The 16,829-nt window shown below is 41.3% G+C and overlaps 1 non-coding gene and 1 pseudogene across 1 annotated transcript; both read right to left on the bottom strand.

The window, feature by feature from the left end:
* Positions 1-14,848: 14,848 nt before the first annotated feature.
* On the bottom strand, positions 14,849-14,921 carry TRNAF-GAA (transfer RNA phenylalanine (anticodon GAA)). The gene has a single exon. It is a non-coding gene; the product is annotated as a tRNA-Phe (tRNA).
* A 207-nt stretch (positions 14,922-15,128) lies between these two features.
* On the bottom strand, positions 15,129-16,478 carry LOC131589892 (mRNA-decapping enzyme 1A-like; annotated as a pseudogene).
* Positions 16,479-16,829: the final 351 nt, after the last annotated feature.

Genomic DNA, 16,829 nt, shown 5'->3' with positions numbered 1-16,829 from the left:
CTCGTTCTGACCTTTCTACCTTTTCAATGCAAAGTGACAAATGGACCCTTGGCTGGGCTCCTTGTTTCATATCTTCAAGGAGTTTCTGATTTGCAACTGGCTTATGTTCTTGAAGTTCTTTACCAGATACTTTATTTCTCATTATAAGCCCAACTGAACAAGCATGAAGTTGACAATTAGTTATTAGCCAATGATTAACCTCTATTTTAGCAAGGCCTCTCTATCTACCTTTAATTTTAGCAAGGCCCATCTATTGATTTTAATTAGAGTTAGCAAGGCTTATTCTTAATTAAGGCCTCAGCTTCTCTATAATCTTAAATTCTTCCAAGTTTGTGTCTCACCATGCCCCTCTGCTTTTTGTGTGTTTTGTTGTAAAAAGGCAGAATTGGCAGGATTCAGTTCTGAGGCCGATTCTGCAGCTGCTGCCTTGTGGGGCTGGTGCTGTCCCTATGCAGGCCCAGGTATTTCTCCTGCAGCTTCCTCTGTGGGGGTTATAGGAAAACTTTAGGGGAAAGTATTTTATTATCTTTCCTTGGTTAATTTGTTAGTCACCTCCCTCCACCTAAGATGGACTTGATGCGAAAAATTGGGACAGGGAGCGATTGGTTACTAAAACAAAAAATGTGATTGGCTTTAGGCAGTGGCATTGCTTGCCACTGAACTGGATCATGTTTAAAAGGAAAATCACTGGAACAAAAGGAAGGAAAATGGTAAAACAACATTTGACATGGACAGTCCTCCCACAGGGATATCCAGCATCACTGGTTTTGTTTGGGCAAGCTTTGCAGAAAATATTAAGAGAGTTTACTCCAGCCTCAGGAGTTAGGTTGTTGCAGGATGTGGATGATTTGCTTTTGTCAGGGATACAAAAGGTGGTTGAAGAGGCTACTGTAAAGCTGCTTAATTTTCTTGCTAAAAAAAGACTTAGAGTGTCTGAAAAGAAGGCCAGTTGGTAGGAAAAAAAATAATAATAAAAAGGTCATATATAGATCTGTCCTGGGGTGACTTTATGAACCTGGTATCCCCAGTCGTCTGGTTTATGTTCTATATTAAGTTGTGCACCTTTAAGACTGGCTCTGAGAGCGAAGGGGGCGGAAGAAGAAGTGCACAATTTGTGTTGAAAGAAAACATCACTCCCGCACATCCCGCTCCTGGACTGTGGTGTCTGCAGCACGGACACACTGCAGGACAGAGCTTCTCTCTGGCTTTTAGTTAGTTTTAGCTCGCTGAGGCAGAGGAGTTCCCTGGACCTTTGTTTTTTCCCTTTTTACCTGGATCTGTGCAAACCTGCTCTGGACTGAACACCCAGCCAAACCCCGGGAGCTCACGCCTGTGACCCAGCGGGGCCTGGGCCTCGGCACTTTCCAGCGCCGAAAGCACTGAGAAGAACCTGAGCGAGCCGAGCTACACCACATGAAAAGGACTTTTCTTCCTAGATTTGCCATCCCATTCAACAGCGAGAGTTTTAATTATTTAATATTATTCAATTTCTGTTAAATAAACAGCTTTTTCCACTTCTCTCCAAGGAAATCTTTTTCCTTTCCCGAACCAGTTGGGAGGGAGGGGTCATTTCCCTGGGGAAACCCCCATTTGGAGTTTTCCTCCCTAAATTTGCCTTAAAGTAGGACAAAAGCCCAACAAAATTCCACAAAAATCCCATAGAATTCCTTAAATCTTCTCAAAACCCTACCAAATTCCAAAAACACCCCACAAAATCTCCTCCAATTTCCACAAAATTGCAGAAAAATACCACAAGATTGAGGAAAAATCCCACAAAATTGCCTAAATCTTCTCAAAACGCTACAAAATTTCAAAAACATCCCACAAAATCTCTTCCAATTTCCACAAAATTCCAGAAAAATCCCACAAAATTTTTGAAAAGCACCACAAAATTCCACAAAAATCCCACGAAATTCAAGAGAAATCCCACAAATTTTCCTAAATCTTCTCAAACCCCTACCAAATTCCAGAAAAATCCCACAAAATCTCCACCAATTTCCACAAAATTGCAGAAAACTCCCACAAAATTCCCTAAATCTTCTCAAAACCCTACCAAATTCCAGAAACATTCCACAAGATCTTTACAAATTTCCACAAAATCTTAGAAAAATCCCTCAAAATTCTTCAAGTCTCCTCAAATTGCCACAAAATTCCACAAAAACCCCACCAAATTCCAGAAACATCCCACAAAATCTCCTCAATATCCCATAAAATTCAAGAAAGATCCCAAAAAATTTTTGAAATATCCCATGAAATTCCCTACATCTTCTCAAAACCCTACCAAATTCCAGAAACATCCCAAAAAAATCTCCAAAAATTCCCACAAAATTCCAGAAAAATCCCTCAAAATTCTTCAGGTCTCCTCAAAATCCTGTGAAATTCCACAAAAATCCCTCAAAATTCCAGAAACATTCTACAAAATCTCCTCAATATCCCACAAAATTCCACAAAATTCCAGAAAAATCCCTCAAAACTCCAGAAATGTCCCACAAAATTCTTTAAATTGTCTCCAAACCCCACCAAATTCCAGGTACATCCAACAAAATCTCCTCCAATTTCCAGAAAATCTTAGAAAAATCCCTCAAAATTCTTCAAGTCTCTCCAAAATCCCAAAAAATTCCAAAACGTTCCACAGCATTCCAAAAACCTCCCACAAAATTCCAGAAAAAGACCTCAAAATTCAAGAAAAATCTCACCAAATTATTTAAATTTTCTCAAAATCACAGAGAATTCCAGCAAAACTGCACAAAATTGCAGAAAAATAAAAAAAAAACCTAAATCTTCTCAAACCCCTACCAAATCCCAAAAACGTCCCACAAAATCACTTCCAATTTCCACAAAATTTATGAAACTCCCCAAAAATTCCGGAAACATGCCTCAAAATTTTTCACATTTTCTCAAAATCCCACAAAATTCTTGAAATGCCCAAGAAAATTTACTCAAATTTCCACAAAAATTCCTTAAATCTTCTCAAAACCCTACCAAGTTTCAGAAACATCCCACAAAATCTCTTCCAATTTCCACAAAATTTAAGAAAAATCTCAGAAAATTCCAGAAACATCCCACAAAATTTTTCACATTTTCTCAAAATCCCACAAAATTCCAGAAATATCCCACGAAATTCCTGAAAAATCCCCCATAATTCCCTAAAACTTCTCAAAACACTACCAAATTCCAGAAACATCCCACAAAATCTCCAATTTCCTAAAAAATTCCAGAAAAATCCCAGAAGATTCCACAAACATCCCACAAAAATCCAGGCACATCCCACAGAATTCCAAAACATTTTCTCAAATTCCCACACAATTCCAGAAAAATCCCACAAAATTCAAGAAAAATTCCACAAAATTCCCTACATCTTCTCACAACCCTACCAAATTCCAGAAACAACCCACAAAATGTCCACAAATTTCTGAAAAAATTCCTGAAAAATTTCACAAGATTACAGAAAAATCCCAAAAGATTCAAGAAAAATCCATGAAATTCCAGAAACATCCCACAAAATTCTTTAAAATTTACCCAAAATCCCACAAAATTCCATAAAATTCCACAAAATTCAAGAAAAATCCTACAAAATACCGTAAAACTTCCCAAAACCCTACCAAATTCCAGAAACATCCCACAAGATCTTTACAGATTTCCACCAATTCTAAGAAAAATCCCTCAAAATTCTTCAAGTCACCTCAAAATCCCACAAAATTAAAAAAAATCCCACCAAATTACAGAAACATCCCACAAAATCTCCTGAATATCTCACAAAATTCAAGAAAAATCCCACAAAATTCCCTAAATCTTCTCAAAACCATACCAAATTCCAAAAACATCCCACAAAATCTCTTCCAATTTCAACAAAATACCACAAAAATACCACAACATTTAAGAAAAATCCCCCAAATTACCCTAAATCTTCTCAAAATGCTACGAAATTTCAGAAACATCCCACAAAATCTAAGAAAAATCCCTCAAAATTCTTCAAGTCTCCTCAATATCCTACAAAATTCCACAAAAACCCACAAAATTACAGAAAAATCTTCCAAAATTCTCTAAATCTTCTCAAAATACTTCCAAATTCCAGAAACATCCCACAACATCTCCACAAAATCTCAGGAAAATCACTCAAAATTCTTCCAAAATTCAGCAAAATTCCAGAAAAATCCCACAAAATTCTTTGCATTTTCTCTAAATCCCACCAAATTCAGAAACATTCCACAAAATTCCCTAAATCTTCCCAAAACCCCACCAAATTATAGAAACATCCAACAAAATCTCCACAAATCTCCACACAATTCGAGAAAAATCCCTCCAAATACTTCAATTCTCCTCAAAACCACACAAAATTCCCCAAAATTTCACATTCAAAAAAAATCTCAAAAAAATTTCAAAAACATCCCACAAAATCTCTTAAATATCCCACAAAATTCCAGAAAACTCTTCTCAAATCCCCACCTAATTCCAGATTCATCCAACAAAATCTTTTCCAATTCCAACAAAATTCCTGAAAAATCCCACAAAATTCAAGAAAAAACCCACAAAATTACAGAAAAATCCCACAAAATTCCAGTAAAACCTGATGAAATGGTTAGCATTCAGGAACACACATAATCACAAATGATTATATGAAGGTGCTTCATTGAAGAGCTCTGGGTGTCACGGGTACACCTACCCAAATCTGACCCATCTTGGTTTTGAGTTGAACATGTTTTATACTCTGTCATTATATAACTTACATATTAATTATTAAACTTATATTGTTCTATTGTATGCATTGTTTTTACCCAAGCATGGATTTCTTGTGATCCCTCCCAGCCCCCTAACATTGTTCCTCACGTTCTTTAAACAATAATTATATCCAATCACATCTAACAATTTTATCATTTATCATCTACTGATAACACAAATGCGGTGTCACCTGATCTTCAGCAAGTACAAGGCCTAACATTTCCTAGGGCCTACTTTTCCCAGGCTTGGCAAACCTAACTTTCTAAGTCCCTGGGTTTTCTAAGATTTTAAAACCTTTTACTATCATTACATATTTGTATTATATATTTGATATTACATATCAAAATGAAAGCATTTTCACTTCATTATAAGTGCAAATGTTTTCACTTGATACAGTCCTTTGTTTCTGAGTTTATACCTGATGTTCTTTGAATTCTTGATTGATGTAAACACTGTCCTGGATGCTGTCACGAACTGGAGAACCAGAAGATGGTGGCTGTGGATCTCACATCAGTGCCTTTATTATTTTCTGGTTCCAGGACATTTTCTTCTGTATTTCTCCCTTGAAGATGCTGCAAACTAACCAAATTGCTAAGAATACAATTAGTAAGACTATCACACTCTAAATGACATATTTAATCCATGAACTCACATTCCACCCTAACCCTTTGAAGATTTTGCCTAACCAACTTGTAGTCAAATCCTTTTGCTCTTCCTGTGCTTCGTGCTCTATTTGTTGCAACTGATTGATGCCAAATTCTACATCTGCAGTTACATTTGGGGTGTGGATGCAGCAATGACCAATCTGTCCCTTTAAAAAACTCACACACTCCATGCTCTTTCAGGAGTAGTAAATTGTAATTGTACGTTTGGTTCTTTAAATCTTTCCCAGGTCACCCTTGCTAATTTATCTACCTGACCTGTAAGTTTGTACAACATTTCTTTATTCTGATAGTTTGCTGTAGGACCAAGCAAAGACTCTAAGGCTCACCCAATTTCACTCTACTAGAGGGTTCTTGCCAAGTGTCATCCTGATTCTATTCCTATCCTAACCTTTCCTAGCTATGCCTGTGTCTAGCCACTGAGTTGTTTTTTAAGCAGATTCTACATTTTGACATTTCTGATTTTGCCACTGTTAGCATCCGTACCGAGATTAATTCTTGTTTTAGCAATTTCACCAATGTTTCTGCACCCCAATGACATTTGTTATGTTTAATTTGTAGAACTTCTCTCATTATCAAGGTGGTTAACACTATTTGTCTTTCTGCAGTTACATACCACTCTTCTGAATTCTTTTGTGCATTTAGCAAATGTCCCAATTTCTCATCTCCTATTGAATATTTCGGTTTTGGAGGCAAATTACATTGAGATACATTAGTTTTTAAAGGTATCAATGCCATTGTTGTTTGCACTTCTTGAGCAGCTTCTCGAGCTGTCCACTCTGCTTTTTGATTTTCCTCACAGATTTTGGAGTTTCTTGATTGGTGTGCTTTACAGTGTATCATTACTACTTGTTCAGGTTTTTATACTGCTTTTATCAATTGCAGGACTGCATCTTGATGTTTAATGTGTGTACCCTGAGAAGACAGTAGCCTTCTTTCTTTCCACAGTGCTTCATGTACATGTACTACTCCAAAGCATACTTTGAGCCAGTCCGTATGTTTACCCTTTTCCCTTTACTCAATTCTAGTGCTCTGCTTAAGGTAACCAGTTCTGCCCTCTGGGCAGATGGATTTGGTGATAATGCTTTTGCCTCCACTATTGTACTGACTGTTGTTACCACATATCCAGCGTATCTGGTCCCATTCTCCACAAAACTGCTTCCATCTGTGAATAGCTCCCATTCTGGTTGCTCTAGTGGGATGTCTTTCAGGTCTTCTCTTGCCGAATAGGTGTACTCTATTACTTCTACACAGTCGTGCTCTAATGGGCCTCCTTCAGTTGTGGTACCTGGGAACAAAGCTGGATTCAAGACGTTAGTTGTCTTTAGTGTGACATCATCCTGCTCAGACAGGATTACCTGGAATTTCATCATCCGGCTTGGAGATAGCCAATGGCCCCCCTTTTGTTCTAAAACAGTGGTCACCATGTGTGGCATGTAGATATTTATGTCTCTACCCATCGTGAGTTTCCTAGCCTCTTGGATCAGCATCACGGTGGCTGCAACTGCCCGCAGGCATGAAGTCCATCTGGCACTCTCGTTATCAAGTTGTTTGGAAAAGCAGCCTACAGGCCTTTTCCAGCTTCCCAAAGGTTGGGTCAGCACTCCCAGTGCTAGGTGTAGCCTTTCATGCACAAACAGCTGAAAATCATTGGATAAATCAGGCAATCCTAATGCCGGAGCAGTTGTCAATGCCTCCTTCAGTTTGAGGAAGGCCTCCTTCTGTGGTTTGCTCCAGGTAAACGGTTGTGTCTTCTGGGCTTCATACAGGGCTTTTGCAATTAGTCCATAGTCCATGATCTACAGGCGGCACCACTCTGTCATCCCGAGGAAACTTGTAGCTCATGCAGGTTCTGGGGTTCTGGAATAGCACAAAAATTTGAATATGATTAGTACCCAGCTTATGTTGCCCTTGTGAGATTTCACATCCCAGGTGAATCACAGTCTGCTGGGCAATTTGTGCCTTTTCTTTAGACACCTTATATCCTCCTATTCCCAGCTGATTTAAAATTTCAATTGTTACCTTTATGCAGGTTGTTTTCTGTAGCTATCAGTTTATCATCAGCATACCGTAACGGCAGGAATTGTTCTCTCAGAACTTGCTCATTTTCGATCCAAATCTTCAGCTTCTTAGCCAGCTGGCTTCCAATTAGGGTTGGACTGTTGTTTCCTTGTGGGAGTCGTGTTCAGGTTTTCCTTCCATTTTCTGGATTTTCCCATTCAAAGGCAAGCAGTTTCCTACTTTCTTTCTCAAGGGGTATGTAGAAAAAGGCATCTTTTAAATCAATTACAGTAAACCACTCATATTTCTCTTTCACGGATGTCAACAATGCGTAAGCATTAACTTCCACTGGGTAAATATCTTTAGTTATTCCATTTATTGCTCTCAAATCCTGTATTCATCTGTACTTACCATTTGGTTTCTTCACTGGAAATATTGGTATATTAAATTCTGATTCACATTCTTCCAGAATTTGGTACTTCAAAAATTTATCAATAATCTTTACTCTTCCTTGCCGTGCTTCTCGCTTTATGGGATACTGTTTAATCTGTACAGCTTTTGCCCCTTCTTTTAATTCCATGTGTACTGCTTGTGCCAACTTAGATTTTCCTGGTATGTCTTTTTCCCATACTGAGGGAATTATTGCATCCTCTACTTCCCAAGGGACAGTAGGGACTGGTTTTTCTTTTATCATTAAAATTTGTCCCGTCTTTGATTCGGGTATTTTCATTAAAAGTTCCCCATTCTCAAAAGTTGTCACTGCATCAAGTTTAGCTAATAAATCTCATCCTAAAAGTGGAATTGGACACTCAGGCACATATAAAAATTCATGTGTTAAAACTTGGTTCCCAAAACACAATTCCAGGGGTTACAGGAATGGCCAATTCTTCTCCTTCCCTGTGGCTTCAACTATTGTTGCTGTTTTGTCTCCAGTTTGCCTTTTTAGATCATTTAGCACAGAATATGTAGCCCCCGTATCCACGAGAAATTTTACTTCTTTATCTCCCAATTGTATAGTTACTAAAGGTTCTTGTATTGGTTTTTGTTCTGATTCTAGTCAGCTGCTGTACTCCCCCAGCACCGTTAATTTTGAAGCATCTTGATTCTGATTGAATTGATTGCCCTGGTTAAACCGATTTGGGCATTCATTTTTCCAGTGCCCCTCTTGTCTACAATAAACACATTGATTTAACCCTAATCTTGGCAAAACCGATCCCAAGTCCGCCCCTCCCCAGTCCACGGCCACCTCTGCTGCGTCCTCTGAAACCTGGATTCTCTCTTCCTTGTATCACTGCCAGAAGATTTTGCTGCTGCTTTTTACTAGCTTCCTTCTCCCTGTTTTTGTATACTTTCCAAGCCACTTCAAGTAATTTATTCAAATTCCTTAAGTCCTCTCCTTCTAACTTCTGCAATTTTCTCCTAATATCATCCTGCGACGGCCCAAGAAAAATGAACGCAAGCTCAACTTTCACTTGTTCTGTTTCTAATTGAAGATCTGTATATTTTCTTGCTGCCTCCTTAAGCCTTTCCAAAAATGCAGCAGGAGATTCTTTCTTTTCCTGTCTTATCTCGTACAATTTAGACCAATTTATAGCCTTAGGTATAGTATTCCCAACCTGTATCTGGACCCACTCTTGATATCTCTTCATCCTCCGCATGTCCCCAAAGGCATTGGGATCCCACCCTGGATCCTTGGCTGGAAAATTCTCATCTGAAGTCCCTGTCACCACCCCAATTCTGAGATCTTCTCTCGCCTTCTCCTTGGCTGCTCTAAACACCATCTCTTTCTCAGTAGAGTCCATTAAATTATCCAATATTACTTGTATATCATCCCAATCTGGATTCTGAGTTTTCATAATCATTTTATACCACCCCTGCTACTTTATCAGGATTTTTCTCTGTAAGTTCCAGCTGATTGTTTCCAAATTATCAAGTCTGTGGGTGAAAAAGGAACTTTCACAAACACCAGCCCCTCTACTCCTATTCCTTGTCTCAAGGGGGCAATCACAGTCTGCCTTTGTCTGCCCAAATCTTTTCCCGTTCTACCCAGAACCGGAGCAAGCTTTGACTGAGTCCGATGGGATACCGGTGTCTCTGATTTATTATCATCACCCCCACTACTGCTATCTTCCTCCTCAGCATTTTTCACATTTCCTTGTATCAGTTAGATTTTGATCATCTCCCAGAGAAGAAGGATCAAGTGAAGGCAGTAGAGGAGGATAAAGAGGGAAAGGTGAAGTGGGGTTAGGTGAGATAGGATTAGGTGTGTAGAGATTTAGATTTGTCAATTCCGTTTCCCGGCCAATGCACCAAATAAATGTAATGGTTTTAAAGCAGTAACTAAAAAATTACTAGAAAACTTACTTATTTCTTGCTGTGAGATATGGACTAGAGCAAAACAGGCTTAAAACTTAAAAGGAATAAAGAAAGTTTGTTACCGCTGAAGATGAATAGATCACACGGACACAGGTCGAGGTGTGGTGAAGAGAAGAGAAGAGTTTATTTTTCCCTCCAGGATTTATAGGTTTCTGACCACGGCCAGAGATTGGATGGTCAGGATAACACTTTCTCACAGCACTGGCCATGAGAGATGTCCATCACAAGACGTGTAACAGAAAGAATGTACACATATCTATGTTTACAGTTACTGTCCTGGGAAAGGCTTTAGAAAACTATGTTAGCAAGCTCAGAAGCTGAGTTTTCAGGGCGACAAAAGTTCATTAACAAAACTGCAAGAATAAGAACACCAGAATAAACTTCCAGAAAACCCCTTTATCCCCCACTACCCAACCATTTCCTTGTTCATATGACAATATAGAGACAAAAAGACTTTGGAACTTTGGTGTTTAAAACAGTCCCAATTCCTGCTAAAGTCTTTTCATCAGCCTTTGTAGAGAAACAGAAGTCTTCTTCTGCTAATCTATGGAGTTTCTCACAAGAAAACTATTTCTGTTATAGCTTTCGATTTTTCTGATGCCAGCTGCCCGGAAATCCTGCCATCAGTTCACTCCTCCCATTTCACATCACTCTGAGGTGTGTATGGGTCAATGAGTCTAGGGATGTCATTTTAAGGATGAGTTATTCAAAGGCAAAAGTTCTTTTCATCTGTCTCTGTGAGCTTCCCTGGAAAACAGAAGTTTTCTCTTTGCCTCAAGCGGCCCCAAATCTTCAACTATTACTTCTCCTCACTCTGTTCCAACACCTCACTGTATCATAATCACTCCACCTTTTGCTCAAAATCCAAACTTTGAACACTCCATTCGTCCCCCTATAATCTGTCATGAATTAAAAGAGTTTTTTCAGGACACTATTGTCCTACTCCATAGCTTTAACAGAAAAATATTTCAGCTTATAAAGCATCTCCTTATTCTCTACCCCTTCTGAAGCTTAATTCTTTTGTTTACTGTCTCTGATAGTTTATAAAGTCTCTTTACATGTTGATTACTCTCTTTTTCTTTCTCTGGAAAAAAAGGATTAATCTGCAGGTCTCATCTGGGTAATGAAAGGGTTAAAATCTTGCCCAGGCTTTGTAGATGGTTCTGTGATCTCTGCCAGAGCAGCAGCTGGAGTTGTCTGCGATGGAAGATTCTTCATGGCTGCTCTGGAGAGTGTGGTCACTGTTTCAGCCTGCCGCAGGTCAAGAGCTATTTTTTCTTTCCTTACTCGACAGTCTCTGGTGAATTCAGTCACAGCAAAAACTGCAGCCGAGCCAGGGACCGGCCTGGCCCGGCCAGAGCCCGGGGCAAGCCCCGCAGGCCCCATCTCCCGGCCGGGAGCCACGGCAGGCCCAGCCCAGCCCCTGCCCGGGCCGCATGGCCTGTCCAGGGGACGGGAAGCCAGCTAAAGCTCAGTTACCTTTCACAGCCAGGAAACAAGGAGACCAAGAAATTCCCAGGCTTAGGTCTTAAGGTGGTGTTCACAGGTTGATCTCACTTTTCAATGGTTAAAACTGCTGTCAATTCCTAGAAATGGCCAGCTGTTGGCTAGGAGACAAACTCCCATCAGCCTCCAGCGGTTTGAACTTCCTTAGGTGTTTCTCTTTGTTTTCTTAAATGCCAGTCTATCACAGTTTGATAGACCATGCTGGATTAAATAGCATTTGTTGTTGGCCAGTTTTCCTGATTACATAGGGTCCAGGTTCAGAAATTTTTGGAGTCAATCTAATTGGTGGCTGTGTGGTAGGTACTACAACATGAAAATTAAGCTCTCCCCAATATTTGGTATTCATTTTACCACACACAACGTTGGAGGACAATTGTACAGCCATTAAATTCAGCCAACAATCTTGATTCCGAGTTTCACAAGATTTAACCTGGCTACAAGATCCGGCGACTTGACTGTGTAGAGGCTCAGTGTGGGATCCGGTACTCAGTCTGCAGCGTATTGAAACATCATCACCTTGAGTTAACAGGAAAGAAGGGAAAACGTTAGTGTGGTCCCGAGTGTGGGAAAAGGTTTCAGACCAGCTCCCATCTCCTCAGGCACCAGCAGATTCACACAGAGGAGAGGCCCTTCCGCTGCCCCGACTGCAGCAAGGGCTTCAAGCGAAACTCCGCCCTCATCAACCACCGGAGCATCCACACTGGGGAGAGGCCCTACGAGTGTCCCCAGTGTGGGAAGAGCTTCACCCAGAGATCTCACTTGACCAGACACAAACGGAGGCACTGGTAAGGAAGCCCTGCAAGTGCCCCAAGTGCACGAAGAGCTTCGTGTGCTGCCCCAGCTCCATCCCCCATCAGAGGCCCCACGTTGGGCAGAGCCCTGATGACCCACGTTCCCAGTGATCTGTGTTGGGAACACACCGGGCTGGTGATCATTCTGGTTTGGTTCTATCTTTTGATTCATCTGCATTCCTGTAAAACAGACAAAATTGGGGCAAAATCTATTAATTCATCAAAGGCATCTAAAGCCTCACTTTTCACTAGTGCTTGAAGGGAATCTGGGATTCAAGGAGATACTTGGGAGTATTTGGGGATTTTGGGGGTATTTGGTGGAGTTGTCTCCATTTCTTGGCACTCAAAGAGCCTAGAGGCTTTGATCTGTCACCTCAAAACCACTCAATGCCACTGAAAACTACTCAGTCCCACCCAAAATTACTGGATTCCACAGCCCCTCAGGGTGTGATGCCTTAAGTATTAGCTTTCATATTTTTCATATTCTGCAGTGCCTAGGTTTGGAGTTTTGAACGTCTTATTAAGTGTTAGTGAGCTCTCTTCACAGAGTAGGTAGACAAAACAATTCCTTTTCTAGCTTGATAACAAGGACAATTGTTACAAGTTCCAGGCCCAAAAGCATAAACAAGGGTGGACTGAAGAGAGAAAACAAGAAGGACAGGACTTCGTCATCTGAAGCTGTAATTGGACAATGAACCCCAATATGCAGATGAACCTGAACTTCTAAAAATGTGAGACCTGTCGCCTTGGGGTGAGACGTAGCGACCCGGTTTGTGGGTGACATGATGGCTAAACTTACAGGCCTGTCAGGCAAATCACGCGCTAACACCAATGTGGTGGACGGTGAAGAGTGTTTATTTCCGGTGTGCAAGGTTTTATATCACCGAGTTATGATGACGTAATCACCGTGATATTATGGGTAATAGAACATTGGAGAAAGAGGGGCCCTATCTTCACGTACAACGTGAGATCTTCCGATCGGCGTTCCCTGTCTATCCACATCATCTCCCCTCCTCTCCATGAACAGAACTTTATAACAAAATGACTTATGTAATTAACATCAAACCGTGAACTTGTTAGTAACGAACATAAAACGAAACCGCGGTGTGTTAGTACGAACTGTCATGCAAACTCAGGTTAACTGTCTTTGTTCTAAATATAAAATGTCTATCTTATCTAAACGGGTTTTTATGAACTGGGCTAACTTATTAAGAAGACAAGGACCAAAAATAAGTACGAACACAACAACGATAACTGGTCCTGCTAACGTAGAAACGAGGGTAATAATCTGTCATAAAGTTCCTTTACCTTTAAGAAAGTTAAAGTTGCTGGGGTCTCCTGGGAGTCTTTTCTCTTGACCAATTATCGGTCATTGCTGAGAATTGACAGCAGTTTTAGCCATTGAAAAGTAGAATCAACTTGTGAACCCCACCTTAAAGTGTACACCCAGAAGTCTGTAGTGCTTCTTTGTTTCCTGGTTGTGAAGAGTGGCGGAGCTCCGGCTGGCCTCCCGTTCTCTGCCCAGGCCATGCGGCCTGGGTGGGGAGCCGGGCTGGGCCTGCCGTTCTCCCGGCCGGGAGATGGGGACCGGCGGGGGCTTGCCCCGGGCTGAGCCGGGCCAGGCCGGTTCCTGGCTTAGCTGCAGGTTTTGCTGTAATAGAATTTACTAGGAAACTGCCGAGTAAAGAAGAAAAGCTCTGGACCTGCGGCAGGCTGAGACAGCAACTACACTGCAGAGCAGCCATGAAGAATCTTCTATTAAAGACAGCTTCAGCTGCTGCTCCGGCAGAAATCACAGAACCATCTACAAAGCCTGGGCAAGATTTTAACTCTTTCTTATCCAGATGAAACTTGCAGATTAATCTTTTCATCCAGAGAGAGAAAAGGAAAGTAATCAACATGAAAAGAGACTTTATAAACTACTAGTGGCAAGAAAGAAAAGAGACTTCAAGAAAGGTAGAGAATTAAGGAGATGCTTTAATTAAGCTGAAATATCTTTCTGTTAAAACTATAGAAATGGACAATGAAGTCTTGAGAAAAACCCCTTTAATTCATAATAGAGTATGGAGAGGAATAAGGTGTTCAAAGTGTAAATTTAAGTAATAAGTGAAGTAATTGTGGTATAGTGAAGTGCTGAGAAATTTGAAGCCTTGAGAGGCAATGAGAAAAACTGTTTCTTAGTGAAGCTCACAGAAGCAGATGAAGAATACTTTTTTGCCTTTGACTAACTTATCCTTAAAAATGCTATCTTCAAACTCATGACCCATAACACATTTTCAGAGTGATGTGGAATGGGAGGGGTGGGCTTTAATAACAGTAGCTCTGAGCAGCTGATATCAGAGAAACGAGAAACTATAACAAAAATAGTTTTCTTGTGACAAACTCCATAAAGTAACAGAAAGGAACTTCTGTTTCTCTACAGAAACTGAGGAAAAGACTATGGAAAGAATTAGAACTGTTTAAACCATCAAAATTATACAGTTTTTGTCTCTGTTGTCATGTAAACAAAAGAATAGTGAGCAGTGAGAAATGAAAAGGTTTTTCTAAAAGTTTATTCTGGTGTTCTTGTAGTTTGTCAATAAACTCTTCTTTATTCCTTTTAAGTTTTATGCCTGGTTTGCTCTTATTTTAATCCATATCTCACAGCAAGAAATAAATAATTCCTTTTTTCCCCTTTTTGTTAATTACTAGTTTAAACCACGACATAATCCATGGGGATTGGCTGAACATTGAGTTAAACCAGTTCTGTGAAGAACATTGCTGGCTACGCTGTTCGAATCTCTGTTGTAGCTCTGTTGAAACTCGGGATCAAACCAGGGACCTTTAGATCTTCAATCCAACGCTCTCCCAACTGAGCTATTTCAGCTTTTAAGCTGGCATGTTTTCTCCTCAAAATAAATGCTGTGTTAGTAATTGTAAAAACACTAAAACGTGGTTAAAAGTTAACAAACAAATGAGTTTCCAACCGAAACTTAACGCAACTGTTGGCATTTAACCAACATAATATTAACTGTGTCCAGGTGCACGGTCGGAACCCAACACTTTTCTATTGAAAAAGCATCCTTTAAAACTACTATTGCTGGAACACACCTGGAGACAAGAGCACTGAAGGCGTTACTGTCGTTGTGGCTGTAACAAACTGTGGAGGTGCAACCTGAAGGGGAGAGATTATCTTGCTGTTCAAGGCTGATGGCTTACTGTGAGACTCTTTGAAGCTTTCTGGTGTTGCAAGTTGGCCAACCGAGGCAGAGATGTTTGGTGTTACGGGAGTCTTAGGGAGAGACTGTTGTTGTGTTTGGTCATGCTGTGGGGTCAACCTGAGTTTCTGGAGAAGATCAACACTTGTATGAGATGCATTTGAGATAGTCCCTGTGTTTGCTGTAGTCAAGGGTGCTATGAGCTGGCTTTGGCCAGCCATTAGATTCTGTGGAGCGTGGTTCACTTCAGATGGCAGCTGATTGACCAGTGGGGATATGGGCTTGGCAGCTTGCTGCATAACTTGCATTAGACTGTTGCTTTGTTTGAGGCCAGGAAGCATCTGAGCAGGGGCAGCTTCCATTGTCGAGGCTGAATTAAGAACAGGGCTTAAACGAACTGAATAGCTTGAAACGTTTTTCATATCAGGCTGGGAAACCGAAGCTGGAGGTATTATCATAGGTGTTAAACAGTCCTGCTGATTGGCACTGGGTTTAATGCTCGGACTTTCAGATTTCCCCAGGGATTGTTGCACTACTGGTGACTGGTCAAAGGAAAAAGGCAAAAGCAAACTGTGCTGCTCTCTGGCAGATGCATCTGTCTGCAGTTTCACCATTCTCTCTGGATTGGAATATGGAGCTGCAGGCTGTTCCTTTTGGACAGAAGTTCCAAACAGTTCTCCCAAAGTCAGATGCTTCTACCTTGACTGAAATGGCTGCTCCTGCACTTGTAATGAAGGTCTCTGTTCTGAAGGCTCTGTGCTTTCTGGCTTTGGAGGATTTGAATGCTGTTGCATTCCAGAACTTGATATAATACTTAGATCACTAATCTGATTTCGTTCATATTCATCCTTGGCTTTACTAAGCATTTCTAGGATGTCAATGGGCCTGTTTTCATTGCAGCCATAGGTCCTGCTGGGACTTTTTCTGTCCTGGGAAACTTGCTGTGACCTCTGAGCTTCTTGTTCAACTACTTTAGCCATGAGTTTTGCTATTCGATGACAGTCATTCTTGTCATAAAACCAAATACCGTAAATTGACAAGCTGGCATTTCTTTTATACACAAATAAGGTCCCTTCTATGTCGGTTTTCACCCGCTCGTTGTCCTTAGGGCTGAAGCTGTAGAGCGCGACCTGGCCGGTCACGTCGGTGATGCCGGTGATGAAGGGGTCGTGCCGCCGTAGGGTCGCCAGGCTCATCTCCTGCCCCGCTCTGCCCGCCGCCTCCATCTTGCCATTAGACTCCCAATCGCGTATGTCCGCGCGCGTTAGGCACCCTTCGCTCCGCCCCTTGCTCGTGTCCCCGGCGCCATTCCGCGGCGCGTATGGCGGAGGCCTTTCGCCGACATCTCCAGGGCCCGTGGTGTCAGGCGCGCCCCGTGGCTCCGCGGCATCGGTACGCCCCGGTGGCAAAGTGTGTTCCGCGGCCAAACCCGCGTCAGGATCGGGCAGGTGGGATGGTGACTCGGGTCGCCCATCATCATTAGATGACCGGTTAGAATCGGTGGGGCAATCAATAGACGTGGTCTGAGTGGCAGCTCCTACCCCCACCGCGGTGTAACTTTTAAACAGCTTTGAGCT

Source organism: Poecile atricapillus, chromosome 30 (genome assembly GCF_030490865.1).
Source record: "Poecile atricapillus isolate bPoeAtr1 chromosome 30, bPoeAtr1.hap1, whole genome shotgun sequence".
Lineage (NCBI taxonomy): Eukaryota > Metazoa > Chordata > Aves > Passeriformes > Paridae > Poecile > Poecile atricapillus.
Note: the sequence above shows the minus strand (reverse complement) of the source record. Positions and strands in the feature narration are given on the sequence as shown.